This window comes from Saccopteryx leptura, chromosome 3, assembly GCF_036850995.1.
Source record: "Saccopteryx leptura isolate mSacLep1 chromosome 3, mSacLep1_pri_phased_curated, whole genome shotgun sequence".
In the NCBI taxonomy this organism is placed as follows: Eukaryota; Metazoa; Chordata; class Mammalia; order Chiroptera; family Emballonuridae; genus Saccopteryx; species Saccopteryx leptura.
The window spans coordinates 185391732-185411099 of NC_089505.1; positions in this window are offsets into that span (position 1 = coordinate 185391732).

A 19368-nucleotide genomic window follows, 5' to 3' on the forward strand; every position below is an offset into this window, starting at 1 on the left:
CCTTAAGAAAAAAGAAAGATCTCAAGTAAACAAAGTGACTTTACACAGAAAGGTATGAAAAATTAACAACACACAAATTCCAAAGTGAATATAAGGAAATAATAAAGATAAGAGCAGAAATAAATAATACAAAGTCAAAGAAACAATATAGAAGATAAATAAAATCAAGAGTTGATTCTTTCAATAGAGAAACAGGATTGATAAACTTTTAGCCAGACTCATCAAGAAAAAAAGAGAGAGAATCCAAATAAATAAAATTAGAAATAAAAAAGAAAAGTAAAAACATGATATGATTGTAAGAAAATATTATGAACACCTATATGTCACTAAATTTAATAATCTGAACAAAATGAATAAATTTCTAGAAACATACAATCTTCCAAAACTTGATCAGGAAGAGTCAATCTGGAAAGATTACAAATAGTGAAATTGAAGCAGTATTATATCGAAACAAAACAAAAACATAAAAAAAAACCCTTCCAACAAATCAAATTTCTGAGTTGGATGGCTTTATAGAATTATACAAAACACTCAAAGAAGAACTATCTTTCCTCACATATTTTAAAAAAGTCAAGAAGAGAGAAGACTCCCAATATCATTTCATGAGGTCAATAGTATCTTAATTTCAAAAGTAGATACACTACAAAAAAAAAAAAAAAAAGAGTATTATGGGCCAGTGTCTCTGCTGAACATACATTCTAAAATCCTCACCAAAATATTAGCAAACCAGATCCAGATTATAGACCATGATGAGGTGGAATTTAATCTGAGGCTGCAAAGTTGGTACAATATCCACGAATCATTAAATAGGATATACTACATAAATGAAATGAAAGATAAAAACTATGTGATTATGTCAATAGATACAGAAAGGCATTTTTTAATAGTTTTATTTTATTCATTTTAGAGAGGAGAGAGAGTGAGAGTGAGAGAGAGAGAGAAAGGGGGAAGGAGCAGGAAGCATCAACTGCCATATGTGCCTTGACCAGACAAGTGCAGAGTTTTGAACCGGCAACCTCAGGTCAACGCTTTATTCACTGCACCACCACAGGTTAGGCCAGAAAAACATTTGATAAAATCCAACACCCATTTACAATAAAAACTCTCAGCAAAATGGGAATAGAGGAGACATAGCTCAATGTAATAAAGGCCATATATGACAAACCCAAACCCAATATCATATGCAATTGGCAAAAACTACAAGCATTTCCCTAAAGATGAAGAACAGCACAGGAATGTTTGCTTTCACCACTCTTATTCAATATAGTACTAAAAGTTCTAGCCTCAGAAATCAAACATGAAGAAAAAAAAAGGCATACAAATTTGAAAGGAAGAAGTAAAACTGTCATTATTTGTTAATGACATCATACTGTGTATAGAGAACCCTAAAGATTCCACCAAAATACTTCTAAAAAGATAAATTCACTAAAGTATTAGAATACAAATGAATGTACAAAAATTAGTTGCATTATTTTAGACAAGTAACTATCAAAAAGACAACCTAAGAAAACAGTCCTATTTACAATTTCATCAAAAAATAAAAATACTATACCTAAGAATAAATTTAACCAAGCAAGTGAAAGACCTGTGCTTAGAAAATATAAGACACTGAAGAAAAAAATTGAAGAAGATACAAATAATTGGAAGCATATACCATATTCATGGATGGAATACCCAAGATTATTAAAATGTCCATACTACCCAAAACAAACTATAGATTAAAAATAACTTTTATTAAGATTCAAATGGAATATTACATGCAACAAAAAAAAATTTCAAAAATTTATACGAAACTATAAAAGACTGAGTAGTGACAGCAATTTTAAGTAAGAACAAAGAAGTTGAAGGAATAACACTGCCTGATAACATACTATACTATAAGGTCATATTAATGAAAACAGCAGGGTACTGTCATAAAAACAGACATATGTAGATCAATAAAAACTAAATAGAGAGCCCAGAAATCAACCCATGGTTACATGGTCAGTTAATAGTTGACAAAAAGAGCAAAAACAATAAGATAAAGATAGTCTCTTTAATAAATGGTCTGGGGAAAATTGAACAGGTACATGCAAAAAAAATAAAATAAAACTGGACCACCTTCTTATACCATACACAAAAATAAACTATAAATGAATTCAAAATTTAAAAATTAAAGTCAAAACCACAAATATTTTAAAAGGAAAGAGAAGTAGTAAAATCTCAGACATTTTTCATAGCAATATTTTTTCTTGAAATACTGCTTCAGGCAAAGAAAACAAAAGAAAAATAAATGAGACTACATCAAACTGAAAAGTTTTGACACAGCAAAGGAAACCATCAACAAAATGAAAAGGCAGCCTACTAATGGGAGAACATATTATCCAATGATACATCAAATAAATAGTAAATATCTGAAAAAAAATATTTTTGTGTGTGACAGAGACAGAGACAGAGAGACAGAGAGAGGGACAGATAGAGACAGACAAGCAGGAAGGGGAGAGAGATGAGAAGCATCAATTCTTTGTTTCAACTCTTTAGTCGTCTTAGTTGTTCATTGATTGCTTTCTCCTATGTGCCTTGATGGGGGGAGGGCAGAGAGGCCTACAGCAGAGCGAGTGACCCGTTGCTCAAGCCAGCAACCTTGGGCTCCAAACAGCAACCATGAGGTCATGTCTATGATCCCATGCTCAAGCCAGAGATCCTGCGCTCAAGCTGGTGAGCCTATGCTCAGTTGAATAAGCCCGAGCTCAAGCCAGTGACCTTGGGGTTTTGAACCTGGGTCTTCCATGTCCCAGTCCAATGTTCTATCCAGTGTGCTACCACATGGTCAGGCTAAATATTCATAAATTATAAAAAAACTCACAAATTTCAAAACCAGGAAGAAAATCCTATTAAAGAATGGTCAGAAAACCTGAATAGACACTTCTCCAAGAGCACGTACAGATGATAAAAAACTCATGAAAATGTGCTTAATGTCTTTAATCACCAGATAAATGCAAATTAAAACCACAATGAGATATCACTTCACATCTGTCAGAATGGCTATCATCAATATATCGATAAACAAGTGCTAATGAGGATGTGGAGGAAAAGGAACCCTCATGCACTATTGGTAGGAATGCAGATTAGTGCATCCATTGTGGAAAACAGTATGAAGTTACCTCAAAAAATTAAAAGTGCAACTGCCGTATGACCCAGAAATTCCACTGGAAATAGAGTTAGAGGACACCTTAACACTAATTGGAAGAATATATGCACCTCTGTGTTCATTGCAGCATTATTTATAATAGCCAAACTATGGAAGCAGCCCAATTGTCTATTAGTAGAATTGTGGTAAATTTATACAATGTGATAAGAAATATTACTCTTTGTAACAGCATGGGTGGACCTGGAGATTAAAAATGTGTAATTTATGTAGAAAAAAAATACAAATTTACTGAAAACAATTTAAAATTTTGAATAAATAAAACACTTGTTTTACATTATGAAGTAAGACTAAATTATGACACAAATTATCCCCTGTAATTAATCTATGTACATATTAAAAGTCAATTAAAGTAATGATTATTTTAATACTACATCATCTATTCAAAATTAAATATGGGTATACAACATAATCATCAGTTCAAATGCTATGGAAATGTTTACCTGAAACCTATGTACACTTATTGATCACAATGTAACCCCATTAAATATAATTTTTTAAATACAATTTTTTAAAAATATTGAGGACTATTCTAGAAAAATATATAAGAAGATACAATAATTACAAATGTTTAGTATGGAATAGATCATGGAAATAATAGACTCCAATAATGGACCCCAACAAATACTTAGTATGTGATAAAGGCCTCTTTCTTTTTACTCAAAAATTTTAAGCACATTTATGATTTAACTATAGCAATAATACATGAAAATTTTTTATATATTTGTAATGCCAAAGATAGACTTTTGTGCATCCTTTTATGAATGATGCAAAATCCAGAGACTATTCTTAAATGTTTTAAAATCTAAGTACATATTTTTATTTATAAAATTTATATTGGGAAAACATATAAGACAAAGAATACTTTTTAGAAAATACATATATATTGATGTGCAATTATGGCTTTGGAAAAAAATTTTCTACAAATGATAAAGACATCAGTAGGAAATTCTATGCTTAGTTGAAACAAAATATAAACATCAGGATAAGATTCTTAATTTTTTGGAAACCTTTTTAATCTTAGAATAAATATCTGCTACTCTGACATTTACATTCTTTCATGCATTATTTGTGAATCAGTATCAGAGTGTGCATATATGTGTGTGCAGGGTGAGGAGAGACTAAAATTTTATATGTAACCCTAATTATTCATAATATCTTCTCTAATTATTTTTACTACAAATTCAATAATTTTTGTTATAATATACCTTTCCACTTATCTAAGCATAAAAACAATGGTCGTCCCAGGCCTTCGAAGTTTTTTATGATGTCATGTTATGGCATATCATATCATCTGGCACCACTGATGATACCAATCAGGACTGACGAGTTAAATTATTTCTCTTGTTCAATTAGTTTGCAATTTTCTAACCCAAATTAACTAATTAATCTTTTCAGACTTTCATTCTAATCATAAGTTCACTCTAGGACTCAAGATATCATTCATTGATTCTTCTTATTTTTATAATTATCAGTGGCTTTTAAAACAATTGTTCATGTTGATTAGGAAAACCTTTACAATAAGACAGAATGAAAAAAAAAAGCAAGGACGTTGAATTTACTTAAGTAATTTAAACAACATCATTCATTTAATTTAAATTCATTTTTAGATTTTTTTATTGATTGATTTTTAGAGACCTGAGAGAGAAAAAGAGGGGGAAGAAGCTGGAAGCATTAACTCATAGTAGTTGCTTCCCATATGTGCCTTGACTGGGCAAACCCAGGGCTTTGAACTAGTGACCTCAGCATTCCAGGTCGACATTTTATCCACTGTGCCACCACAGGTCAGACTGAATTCATTTTTAATCATCTTTTCACAATAAGAAAATTTGTTTACTTTGTATATTGATAGAGACAACTTTAAGCTTGTATGAACAATTAGTATATTACATTAATAATCTTGAATCTTGAATTACATTCATCAATTCTTTGAAGTGTGTTCTTAAATAGTATCTTATCCTGCTTATATTTGACCCCTGTAGGGTTAAAAGTGCTTCAATAGACATTACTTTGAATTAGATTCAGTAATGATTAGTGACATTTTTCTCCTCATAGAATTATTATGTTGAAAGACCTGCCACTAGTTAAATAGTACTTCTTATCTGCTGATGTCATGTGGTGTGGACATCTTACAAATTGCCCCTCTCAAGTTTTAATTCGACACATAGTGTTTGTTTTATATATTTTTCTTTCTTAAGCATCTCTGGGAGTAAGCACTTTGCTAGGTGCATTATATATTTTATAATTATCATTCTCCCAACAGCCCCATGACTATGTGAACATTTATTCTATTTTACTGATTAAGAAACTGAGGTCCAGAGTAGTACTGTATATCTACTCCTCCAAGATCATTAAGCTGGTATAGAGTAGAGCCAGAATTTGAATCTATCACATAGTAAAATTCATTTGTTTGTTTCAATATATTAATTCCCAAGAATCGCAATCAATTGAATTGCATTTCCACAAGCATGTTACATGAAGTGATCTGGGGATGGATTAACATTTAGACTTCTTGCAAATTCACACCTTTGATTGCGATCAAACAAGTTAACCCTGGCACTCTTAACACCACAGAACAAGATCTAAGACAGTGGCTCAAACTCATACACACACACACACACACACACACACACACACACACAAAACTTTTTGTCTCCAAATAACTACTGTCTCATTTGACCCATCTGCTATCCTCTGATCTCCTCAGTTCATTAATATATACTAGTACTTGCTCTAAATAAAAAAACTGAAGTATCTTCAAAGTTGCTTTCCTTGGGAATTTTAGATCATTTTTTACTGCACACTTTCCAACTAGTACTGCTGGCATACTGGATATTAAGAGAATTTTGATACAGTGAAAATAGTGTTGTAGGATTCATCATTTGATAAATTCTCCACCGTCTGCAGTTTCATACAGCCATTTAATTAGCAATTTTACAACCTCAACTCCTCTCATTAAATTAATTAATAATTAAGTTCAAATATAGGCATCTTTAATGTCATAATTATATTTCAGTTTTATGGTCACTGGAGTTTAGCTCATTAGGAGAGGCACTCATAAACCATATTCCTGTTTAGTGGCTGAAGCTCCTCTCTGTCACCAGGCTGATTCCAGTTATTATTTCAATTCCTCTATTTCTTCAGTAGCACTATCCTTTTGCAGAGAAGAATGTCAGTTTTTTTCCTCTGTGGAAATAAAGTAACAATTCTATTAGTAATTACCATAAATGCATGAGAAAACATTTACATGTCACTTTAAGAGTCTCCTTGACTTTATGAGGTCTCCCTGGAATATCATTGTAACATCAGCCCTCACTAGGTTTTCTGATTGGATCAGGTTCTTCATCTTTACATCTGGCATTAAGCACAACGTAACCATGTCAGAGACTTGTGAGTGATGTTCTCTCATTGACTTTATGATTTACTAAGTCAGTTATGGCATTTCACACAATATGGTAGGCTGTACATTACTTTGGATAGAGCAGATTTATTTCAGTCATTATCAATGATTAAACCAGCTTAGTTGAATAGGCAAACCAAACTTGCCTTTGAAATTGTTCTTACTTAATTTTGTTCGCCTTCACATAACTCAGGACAGTGCTAATATATTCCTTGATGGAGCTCACATTTCTAATGTAATTCATATGTAAATTCTAATTTGATTCATATGGGAACGTTTGTATTCCTTGCTTCATTTCAGGCAAGAACAAAAATACAAGAATTAGAACTGTTTGGAAATAAAACCTTGATGTTACCTTTTTTGAACTAGCTTTGATATTTTGGTAACAGAATTTAAGGTTAAAATTTTAAACTGTGTTTAAGGAATTAAAACCATATTTACACCTTTAAAGAATGTGAGAATATTTAAATGTACAAATTGCATTCTCATGCTAACAAAAGTTTTACCAGTTAAAGCTTTAAGTTTTCTGTGAAAGAAGATATTCCTAATAATCTTAAGAACTTTAAAATTATGTTCTATACAAATCTGGTGATTTATACAAATCTGGTGATTTTTTGTTCTGTTTCTTTTAAAAATGACATTGGGATTTTAATAGGGATTGCATTAAATTTGTATATATTGCTTTGGGTAACATGGTCATTTTAACTTTGTTGATTTGGAAAATATAATAATTATTCTACTATACTGATGACAGCAGACCATCATGAAGATAAAATAAGAACAGAGCAGATCTCAAATTAAAAATTCTTTTTAAAAAATTAGTGATGGGTGCTTATGAATTTGGATAGCTTTATAACTGATAGCTTTGAAGAATTGTGAACTAAGACCTGTCATGTTTTAAAAAATACACTAGGCTAAACTAGTTATGTATATTAGAATATTAAATCACTACAAGTTCAGGAGCAAGTGGAAAAGCCATAGAGTGATTTATCTAAAATGCTCAGTAAACTGTCAGTGTAAGATAATACTACTGAAGATGTGCAGGTGACAGGCACATCTGAAAGAACTAAGTGAGAAACGGAAAGTAGCAAAGGTTAGAAATGGTTGTGTGGTTGAGAGAGTGGCTGGTGAGGAACTGACACACAGTCACTTTTCCTGTCCTTAAGGAATGCTTTAACACCAGAGACTTACAAAGGCTTTTAGTTTCTCAAGTGTGTGTGTGTGTGTGTGTGTGTGTGTGTGTGTGTGGAAGAATGAAGACCAAATAAATATTTATATATTGTATTGTACACAAAATTTTCAAAGTTAAGAATGTTTCCAATATGATTAGAAAAAATTAGAAGAGATCTAATATAAGCAACCTGAGTTTAAAAGGAAAGGCTTAATCACTAGATTGACTTTCCCTCCACTTTAATCATGCAAACCTTAACTCTTATTTAAATTAAAAATGTTTATTTCTGTTTCTTTTCCATCTCTCTTAATATACATCCTCTAGATATTACTTTGTAATGTATTTCACATAAACCCAGGGAAGCTCTGGTTTCTCCATTAAGTAAAAATTGCAAACTGCAAAATGGACATAGACAAATAATGACTTACTTGTATTTTGATATCTGACCATATCTGTCATATAGTGAGACTTTTCCAGTCCCAAAATTCTCACAAAGATGGACTTGGTAATATCTAGGACATAATTACACTTTCACTCAATATGCACATACACATACATACACATGTCATGCCAACAGTAGAGCTGTCCGAAACTATTTTCAATAATTGATTTGCCATTTAATTGAACAGCATGACTGTCTAACATAGCTCATTACTTTACTCATTAGTTAATTATCAAAGAAAGTAGGACAAGTCAATAAAATGGAAGGCTGTAAAATCCAATACTAATTAGTACTGCCATTTCCTTAAAGACGTATTTAAGGGCAGATTGGCTACCTGACTGTCCTAGGACCTTGCAGATGAAGGAGAATGATAGATGCACCATAAATCTAGATTATTAGAAAGGAAGATGAGTAGACAGTAGGTAGACATGTACATTTGCACTTAGCTTCTTCTACCTACATCATTTTAATAGAAACACCAAGACATGAAACTGGATAGAAAATCACTATTAGGGGACAGGTGAATCCTTCATTTAGTATACTTTGAAAACAATTCCCAAAATGAACTTGTATCGATTTTCTTTAAAATATGTTTCTTACTTTGATTTCCATATCCAAGTGTAGACATTTTCAGAACAAATGACATTTTTGTGTATATTTCTTATAAATGGATTCTATCTTCAATATTATTTGATTAGAGGGAGAAGGTCTTTTTAAAATGAACAAATCTTTTTTTACATTTATGAAAAAAAGGCAGCCATGGCTAACTTTATATAACCAAGGATGTTATTATACATCATCATTCAATAAGTTACACATGCACAAATGCATCCATCTATACACACACACACAAACAGGTGTTCACTTAAATATTATCTTTCTCATTACATAGAAGTTAATTCAGAGCTTCCTTATGTCAGTGTTAGTTATATGCCCTTGGAAAAATCTTCCTTCAATGTTTTGAAAGTCACTATCTCCTCATTTATATTGTGGGAGCAATAAAACTTACATTTCAGAGTTGTTGGGAAGAAATAATGATTTGTTCTGACAGAGTCTATTACAGCATTGGGATGGTGCTTCTTACTCTATCTATCCTTGAGGAAACTCCAGATTAGACTCTATGAGGCTACAAATGGCCCAAGAGAATGACTGACTTACTCAAAACAGAAAAATGTTTGTAAAAAAAACATCTGTTTGTGGAAATATTTTTTTAATTGATCAAAATTTACAGTCCTAATTATGATTACTTCTGATTTGTACTCTGATGTGATGTGAATTTTACACAGGAAAAGCTCTGTTAGTGAGACAACGCCATCCTCAGCCCCGCTGCTGTGAAGATGATGTTTGTCAGAGCACTTCCAGTAAGAGATGTCCCATTAACTTTGCATTAACCTTGCTCACTTTTACCCTCAATGTCTCAAAGATTATTTTTTTCATGTGGTGGTGGTGCCAGATCTAATAGTTTTTACATTTTCACAGTGATTTTATACTTAGTTAAATTAAGTAATAAAGAAGAAAATTTCAGCATTTGTATAGCTTATGAAACTTTCCCCAGTTATATTCAAATAGACATGCTCAGAGTAGATGCAGCTATTTTTATCTTATATTATAAATAATAGAATCAGGTGAGGATATTCAACGATATGTAGTTAATTACAGGCAAAGCAATGATTGAAAATTTTCTTTCCTAATTTCCAACGTTCTTTTTATATCACATTATAATCATCGAATATTATATTTAAAAAAAACATTAAAATTGTCAGGTCAATTCTCTTGCTTCAGGAGAGAAAATACCATCTCTGAAATTTTGTAAACCATATTCATAGATGTTTTTATACTTTGGTCTTGATTCTGAATTTTTTAATCTCATTTTCCAATGTCCTATTAATATACTATATACTCTTGCCCTAGAAATCTCAGTCTATTATTTTCTTGATTACTATTCTTTATTTTATTGCCTGGCTTGGGGTCAGTGCTGGGGAAGTAGTTTGGATCTAAGAGGAGAGGGGAGAAAACACTTTGTTAAGGAAAGAGCTGCAGGTTTCTAGAACTTGTCTCTGTAGACCCTTTTTTGTTTTGTTTTGTTTTGTTTTGATTTGGTTTGATTTGTTTTGTTTTGTTTTGTTATGTTTTAGGTGAAAGGAGGGGAGATAGTGAGGCAGACTCCTGCATGTGACTCAACCAGGGTTCATCGGGCAACCCCAGTCTGGAGCCAATGCTCTAATCAACAGAGCTACTGACTGTGGGAGGAGAAGAGGGAGAGAAAGGGGAGAGGGAGGGAGAAAAGCAGACGGTTACTTTTCCTGTGTGCCCTGACCATGGAAGAACCCAGGATGTCCATATGCCAGGCAGACAGTCTATCCACTGAGCCACCGGCCAGGGCCTACTCAAGTTATTTAAGCATCTCATTTTGAAAGTAGTCTTTGTTATAATTAACTGTTTTTTAATGAATCTTTCAGTTGGCCAAGTTCAACAGGTAGTTATTGAATGTATTTGTTCCAAGAAGTGAGGATACAAAAACTAAGTAGAAAACATAGTCCCTGCCTTCAAAGGACTTAGAATCTTCAAATGCCATAGGCACATAAACATTTATTTGATATATGCAATAACAAGCAAAGTGATTTAAGTAATGTAGCTAATGCTTGCAGAAAATGACCTAAAGATTTAATTATAAAATATAAGCACTAGATTTTCAGAAAGAGCAAGGTAGTTAAGTTAAAATAATTAAATAGCAGCTTTGCCATGCAGTAGCTTTTAAATTTGCCTAAACTTGAGGTACTCTAATTTTCTTATGTGTAATATTGGAATACTACTTCCTTTTTTGTGTGATTATTATATAAGAACAAATGAGATAACAGATGTAAAAACACTGGGAATTTAAAGGTGCGATGCAAATGTAAGGCGATCATTGACATGTATTCTGGTGTACCAATTACTTAGCATTATAATAGTTGGTAGTACATGTACTCATTTAGGGACTTTGTTAGCAATGTAGGCATGTTTATAAGTTGATATGCAGTCTTTGTGTTTGTGTACATAGCATACCTGTACATTTGAGTATATTGGTATATTCGTTTATTTTCTTTTCCAATCTAACTACGCATTTCTCTTCTAGTAAGTTCTATTAAACTATTGGCTTTTATTCTGATTAGCTCTTTATACTAGTGCAAAAATAGACATTTCCACTCTAGCCAGAATAAAATATGCAAGCTGGAATCATTTGGCTGAGTTTTAGTGGTCCTCTCTTTAAGAAACCAAGCCCTTAGGCCTCAGCAGCCTTTCATCAGCTGTAACCAGAGTAAAGCTGTCAACCCCAGCTTGTTCTCTGTCAGTCTTAGAACCATTTAGAGCATCAGTGATAAATGTATAGTACAAATTTAACAGTCAGCCTGTGAGAAAGGAAAACCAAAAATCTCTCAAGCACTGAAAGAAACTTTCTTCAGATTTGTCATAAAAAAAATCCATGGGCTAGAAGCTTCAGTGCTACTACAATAGAAGTTGGTGATATGTGAATAGATAATGTTGAAAATACAGCTATCTTGGTACATTTTGGGGTTTTTAGAAAATATGTACAGAGAGTAAAAGAAAAGGAAAGGAAAGTTGAGATGAGCAAAGTTAATGAAGAGTAAAGATAAAATGCCAAGAGAAATGTCCTGATTTTCTACTTGAGTTAGAAGAAGAAAACTGAGTGCATATTCTCTAGACACTCCTAGCAAGAGAAAGTGTGTGTTTTTGGAGAAAGGCAATTAATATAATAATTTAAAAGTAATAGAATTCAAAGTGCTGCACTTGAGTTACTACATCATTATTTACTATCTGTGTAGTTTTCTCATCTATAAAATGAGGGTAAAATAATTCTAACCTAACAGAGCTTTTTTGAAGATAAATGAAATAAAAATGGGCTTCATAAATTCTAAATCATTATACAGAATTTGTCTAAATCAGGGGTAGTCAACCTTGTTATACCTAATACCTACTTTTGTATCTCTGTTAGTAGTAAAATTTTCTAACTGCCCACTGGTTCTACAGTAATGGTGATTTATAAAGTAGGGAAGTAACTTCACTTTATAAAATTTATAAAGCAGAGTTACAGCAAGTTAAAGCATATAATAATAATTACTTACCAAGTACTTTATGTTGAATTTTCACTAAGTTTGGCAGAAGATATCTTTATAAAACAACTTACTATAGTTAAATCTATCTTTTTATTTATACTTTGGTTGCTCTGCTACCACTCACTAGTGGGCAGTAGGGACCAGGTTGACTACCACTGGTCTAAATTAATGCCATGCCAACTTATTTGCTAGTGTCCTAACAGATTAAATATAAATCTAACCAAAAGGAGATAGTCACTTTTCTAAGAACTCTGAAATTAAACATGGGCTTAAACTGACTTGCTTAAATAGAATATTCCATTCACACTTAAAAGAGTAGTCAAGTTCAAGTATACATGTCTCTGGTGCTGCAGTCAGGCTGGATGCATACCCAACAATCAGTTGGTTATTTCTTGGAATGAAAGAAACAAACATTTTCAACCCTTTAAAACAGCTTCTCCAAAAATAGGCCCCACAGAATATCAGCCATATGAAATAAATATTCCCATGTTCAAATACATAAATTTTATAAAGATAACACATTGTCTTCTTAATAGAAATTTATAACGTATTTTGGCATATCAAAGTTCCCAAGTATTTGAGCCATATATAAAATCACTTAACATTGTAGAATTATTCACTAGTTTGACTTATATACCCTAAAATCACTGGTAACAGGCCCAATACTTGCAGTCTATAAGGGGAAAGTAGTCAATCAAATAAATCTTTCTCTCTCTCTCTGACATTTATATTCTGGGTTTCTGTTTCATACTTCCTTGATGTCTGTTTTTTTCTTTAGTCTTTCAGAACATTTAACATACATAAATAGAAATTAACATTTTTATAACATGAATTAAAAAGTGTGTAACTTTTTTTCACTTCTAATATATGATTTGATAATTAAAATATTAGTTGCTATCATAATTTTTAAAAAATTAAGAAAAATACTACTTTTTATTATGTTATTCTTTATAACAACTACTGAAGAAAATAATATGAATGTCAATTTCAAAAGTTGAGATCCCAGAGAAAAGAACTCTTGAACTTGGGAGAAGAGGTATAGAGCCTGGGGGATTTCAAAATATAGAGATAGCAAAGTATTGAGTCTATGATCAGCAATAAAGTACCCAAAAAGTCATCCCCCACATTTGAATGTACTTAATGCTGGCTACATGATGTGAGGAAGTCAGCTATTTCCTTAGTTTCAGCATCTAGTAGTCCTTTCTAAATAATTTAATTATTTTGCCATTAGAACACACCTGTTTAGGAGAGACAATCTCTGATGTTTATACACATAATATTTTTATGATGTCTAAATACATAACTATGACATAACTAACATTAAAGGAGAATTTAACATTTTCTTAACCTATGGCTTATTGCCTGTCCCCATAAGGATCTATTGAAACAGAATATATGAGGTATCAAAAGTTATGATCACAACAGCCACAACTAGGAATATGAGAATATGATTTTGGGTGGGGGAAGAGAGGAGAGGTGCTAAACAGGATAATCTTTTTATTATAAATTAACTTTTCACTTAAGCAAAATATATTGTAGGAGAAAAAAGCCTAAACTGACCTAATACCACTAATATCATCCTCCCAAAAAAGATAAAGTCTACCCTAAATGTAAAAATACTGAAAAAATGTTCTAGTAAATAAGTGACATCGATTATAAAAGTACTTCTTAAAAATGTACACACTTGGAGGTGATAAAAAAGCATTGTTTCTAAATAAAACAGGGTAAAGGAAATAACAAGTGAAAACTGTGTAACTACAGTAAAGGGAAAATATTAATAAGGAGAAATTTAAAAATCTACAAGTCATAAGAGAACCAACAACAGTCAATAACACATACCCCTCTTAGCAACATCATTTTGAAAGTAAAATATCAATAAAATTTTTATTTTTATCGATGAGTGAAGATGCTCTTGAACTAAAAATTATATATCTTGCATATAATTACATTCAATAAATAGATTTAATGTTACTATAAGAATATAGGAAGCATGCAGAAAACCAAAACTAAAATATTTCAAAAGCAAATATCAGAGAGCCATAACCATGTAGCAAAATAATGTGTATCACCAACAAGGACTTGGAGACATAATAAACAATAATTTTTTAAAAAATAAACCAAAATAAAGAGGAAGAAATAAAACAGATTATACTCAAGAAATGGGATAAAAAGATAAAATAATGTCAAATTTCAGAGTTTCAAAGGATGAATAAATTGACATAAAATTTAATAAGAGAATTGACAAAAAATAAGGAGAATACAAATGACACAAAGAAAAGAAGAATCAGAAAATTATTAACTGAACTGATAACCAGACCTATATATATATAGTATAATAAGATTTCCTGAAGAAAGTTTGCAAAACAAACAGAAAAGAAATATTTCAAACTGTAATGCAATAAAATATAAAAATTAAATATATAGATCTATTAATTGAAAACAGCCTCTAAGATTGTAACATATATAAAATTAACCCATTTTACTTTAATATTAAAAAATGGTTTAGAGACACAAAGCAAAATAGTCATAAACTTACAAGTATAAGAGCTTTGTATTGTCATTAGTCTTTTTAAAAACACTATACAGAGAAGTCTGGGATGATGGTAGATTACAGTGCACCAGGAATGGAATCTGTTGTTTATCTGGACAAAAATAACACTGGCATAATTTATCTCATGTAACTTTTTTGGAATTTGAAGATTATTAAAGGCTTAACACTTCCAGGGGAAGTCTTGAATAGTTAAACCGGTTAATTTTAGTAAATTTTAGCTATTAGCTAAGCAGTGGCTACCTATCCTTCACTTTCCAGCCTTATGCCAGGCAGCTGTGCATGTGTTACTGTGGCAGCTTGCACATAGCTTGTGGAAAGAAGCAGAGTCGATAAATATGACCTTGTTCTCCATATATCAAAATTCTGTAATCAGACCACTATTACTATTTCTAATCTCAAAGATGTAGGAAAGAAGACAGATGGCAATTATATTTTTAACCTTCCTTATTTTTGCAAGCCCCTGCCCTCTGGCTGAAGTGACATCTAAGGAATGTAAAGATCTATTATCCTTTTATTCTCCCTTTATAGTTTGATGTTCTCTTTTCAGAAGTCAGATATTAATGATTATGACATCAAAAACAATAGTATATTTGAGGGAAATTAGAAAGCCACTGAAAAGGCCCAAGAAAAAGAATAGGCTCAGAAAATACCTGAAAAGACCAAAAGTTTAAACCTCAGATTGATCCTTAGTACAGGGACACCCAACAATAATTAAAACAAAACAAAAATAACTGAAAATGGCAAACCTGAGGAAAAAGAAGAATCAGAATCCAGAGTTGCCATACTATTAGATTAAAATGTCCCCGTTTTAACAAAATATGATAAGACATACAAAAATGGGAAAGGACAGGCCAATTGAAAAATAAATAAATAAGTCAAAAGAAACTTTCCCAGAGAAAGACCTTGATGGTAGATCTCCTATACAAAGACTTTATAACTGGTTTGAAAGATGCTCAGAAACTATACAAATGTAAATTAAATCAAGAAAAGAATGCATAAACAAAATTTAAATATCAATAAAGAAAATACAGAAACCAAAAAGAAATATTAAAGCTATAAAATACAATAATTATAATAAAAGCATTTACTAAAAGAATTTAAATGCATATTTCAGAATAAAGAACCAGATTTCAAAATAGAATAATGAAAATCATTGATTTTGAGGAAAGAAAAAATAATAAAGAAAAGTGAACAGAACCTAAGAGAACTTTGTGACATGGGCCCAACATAAGCATTGTATGACGCTCAGAAAGAGAAAAAAAAAAAGAAGCAAAAATTATTTGAAGAAGTAATGGCCAGAAACATTCCAAATGTGATACAGTAAATAAATATAAACATGCAAGAATCTCAATGAACTCCAAGAAAGAAGAACTCAAAGAGAACTACACTGAGACATTATAATTAGATTTTCAGAAATCAGAGACAAAGGAATATTTTTGAAAGAAGCAAGTGTGAAATGACTACCACATACAAACAGATTCTTAATAAAGTTATCAGAAAGTATCCAATAAGAAACATTTGAGGCCATAGGCCTCATGTGGGCCAATATCATACAAAAGTCTAAAAGAAAAAAATGTCAAACAAAAATCTTACATCTAGATAAACTATGTTTCAAAAGTGAAGAAAATAAAGCATTCCCAGAAAAAAAAAAAAATCAAGGAAATTTTTTACCATTAGGCAGGAACTACAAGAAATGCTAAAGCAAGTTTGTAAGTTGAAATAAATAGATATTAGACAGTTACTTGAAGCTGTTTGAGAAAACCAAAATTTTAGTAAAAACAAATACAGGGGCAATGAAGAAAAATAATATTATTATAATCATGATTTGTTACTTCTCTTTTTTTTTTTAATTTTATTTTTTTATTTTTTTTATTTTTTTTTTGAAGCTGGAAACAGGGAGAGACAGTCAGACAGACTCCCGCATGCGCCCCGACCGGGATCCACCCGGCACGCCCACCAGGGGCGACGCTGTGCCCACCAGGGGGCGATGCCCTGCCCCTCCGGGGAGTCGCCATGCTGTGACCAGAGCCACTCTAGCGCCTGAGGCAGAGGCCACGGAGCCATCCCCAGCGCCCGGGCCATCCTTGCTCCAATGGAGCCTTGGCTGCAGGAGGGGAAGAGAGAGACAGAGAGGAAAGCGCGGCGGAGGGGTGGAGAAGCAAATGGGCGCTTCTCCTATGTGCCCTGGCTGGGAATCGAACCCGGGTCCTCCACACGCTAGGCCGACGCTCTACCGCTGAGCCAACCGGCCAGGGCCCTGTTACTTCTCTTTTTAATTTCCTACATAATTTGAACATCATAAATTTAAAAGAATCATCAATTTATGGTTTGAGGCACACAATGGATAGAGATGTAACTTTGTGACATCACAAATGAAAGAGGAGATAATTATTCTGTGAAGAAGCACAGTTGTTGAATGTTATTATAGTTAAGCTGGTATAAATTTGAATTAGAATGTTATAACTTTAGGCTGTTCAAAATAATCTTTATAGTAACCATAAAACTAGCTAAAGGAAATACACAAAAATAAATGAGAATAAATTTAAATATTTCACTCCACAAAATCAACAAAACACAAAAGAAGAGAATAATGCAGAAAATGTGGGACAAATAACAATAAGACATGGAAAACAAATATAAAAATGAAGAAGTATTTCCTTAGCAGTAACTATTTTCATATAAATTGATTAAATACTTTAATCAAAAGACAAAAATTGACAGAATAAATAAAATACATGACCTAAGTATATACTGTCTACACAAGATACTGTTCAAGCCAAAGATACAAATAATTCAAAAGTGGTAAAATAGGAAAATATATTTCATGCCAATAGTAACCAAAAGAGAACAGGACTGGCTGTAGTAATATCAGACAAATTACTTAAAATCAAAATGTCATAGGAGATAAGACATATATTAATGAAATATTCAATAGAGCACTGAGATATAACAATTATAAGCTTTTATGCATCAAATGACAGACTATTAAAACATTTGAAAATACTGGACATGACAAAGGAGACAAAAACACACAATGGAGAAAAGAAAGTCTTTTCAATATATGGTGCTGGAAACATTGGAAAGCCAATGTTTCCAGCATTCATAAGAATGAAACTAGACCACAGTTTGACCCTCTGCACAAAAATTAATTCAAAATAAACCAAAGACCTAAATATAAGATCTGAAATAACAAATTACATAGAAGAAAACATAGGTTCTAAACTCATGGACCTTGGCTGTAGAGAACATGTTATGAAAATGACTCCAGAAGCAAGGGAAGTAAAGGCAACAATAAATGAATGGGACTACATCAAACTGAAAAGCTTCTGCACAGCAAAAAAACCAACACCAAAACAAAAAAGTGGCCAACTAAATGAGAGATGATATTTATAAACAATAGTTCCAATAAGGTGTTAATATCCAAATATATGAAGAACTCACAAAGCTCAGCAACAAATAAGCAAACAATCCAATTAAAACATAGGGAGAGGATCTAAACAGACACTTCTCCCAAGAAGACATACAAATGGCCAACTGATATAGAAAAAGATGTTCAGTCTCACTAGCTATTAGAGAAATTCAAATCAAAACTACAAAGAGATACCACCTCACACCTCTTAGGTTGTCTATTATCAACAAGACAAGTAATAAGTGTTGGAGAGGCTGTGGAGATAAAGGAAACTTCATTTACTGTTGGTTGGAATATAAACTGGTACAGTCATTATCAAAGAAAATATGGTGCTTCCTCAAAAAGTTTAGAATATGACCTAGCAATTCCTCTTCTAGGTATCCACCCAAAAAACTCAAAAAAATTGGTATGAAAATACACATTAACCCCAAGTTCATCACAGCATTATTCACAGTGACCAAGATGTGGAAATAACTAAAATGTCTTTTGATGGAGGATTGGATAAAGAAGATGTGGTACATATATACAATAGAATACCACTCAGCGATAATAAATAATCATATATTGTCATTTATAACAACATGGAGAGAACTTGAGAACATTATACCAATTGAAATAAGTAAGTCAGAAAAAGCTAAGAACGATATGGTTTCACACATAGGTGGGATATGAAAATGAGACCTATGACACAGATGAAAGTGAGGTGGTTACTCGGGGAAGGGGGATATGTGAGGGGATGGAGGGAGGGGTGTAAAGAGGGATAAATATAAGATGACAGAAAATGATCTGACTTTGGTGATGGGTATACAACATAATCAACAGTGCATATGTTATAAAAAATGTTTACCTAAAATCTATGTACTGTTATTGATCACTGTCACTCTGTTAAATTTAATTATCTAAAATAAATTTTGAAAATAATAATTAATTTATTAATTAATTCATAGCTTATTCACACTGAAGGGGAAGGATAAAAACCAAAGTGTCTTTTTAAGTACTGCAGAATTAAAGAACAGTAAATATGTTTTCACCTCTTAATTTAAATATTAATATCTAATTAAGAAAATAAGTCTAAGATTTAAGTTAATTTAAG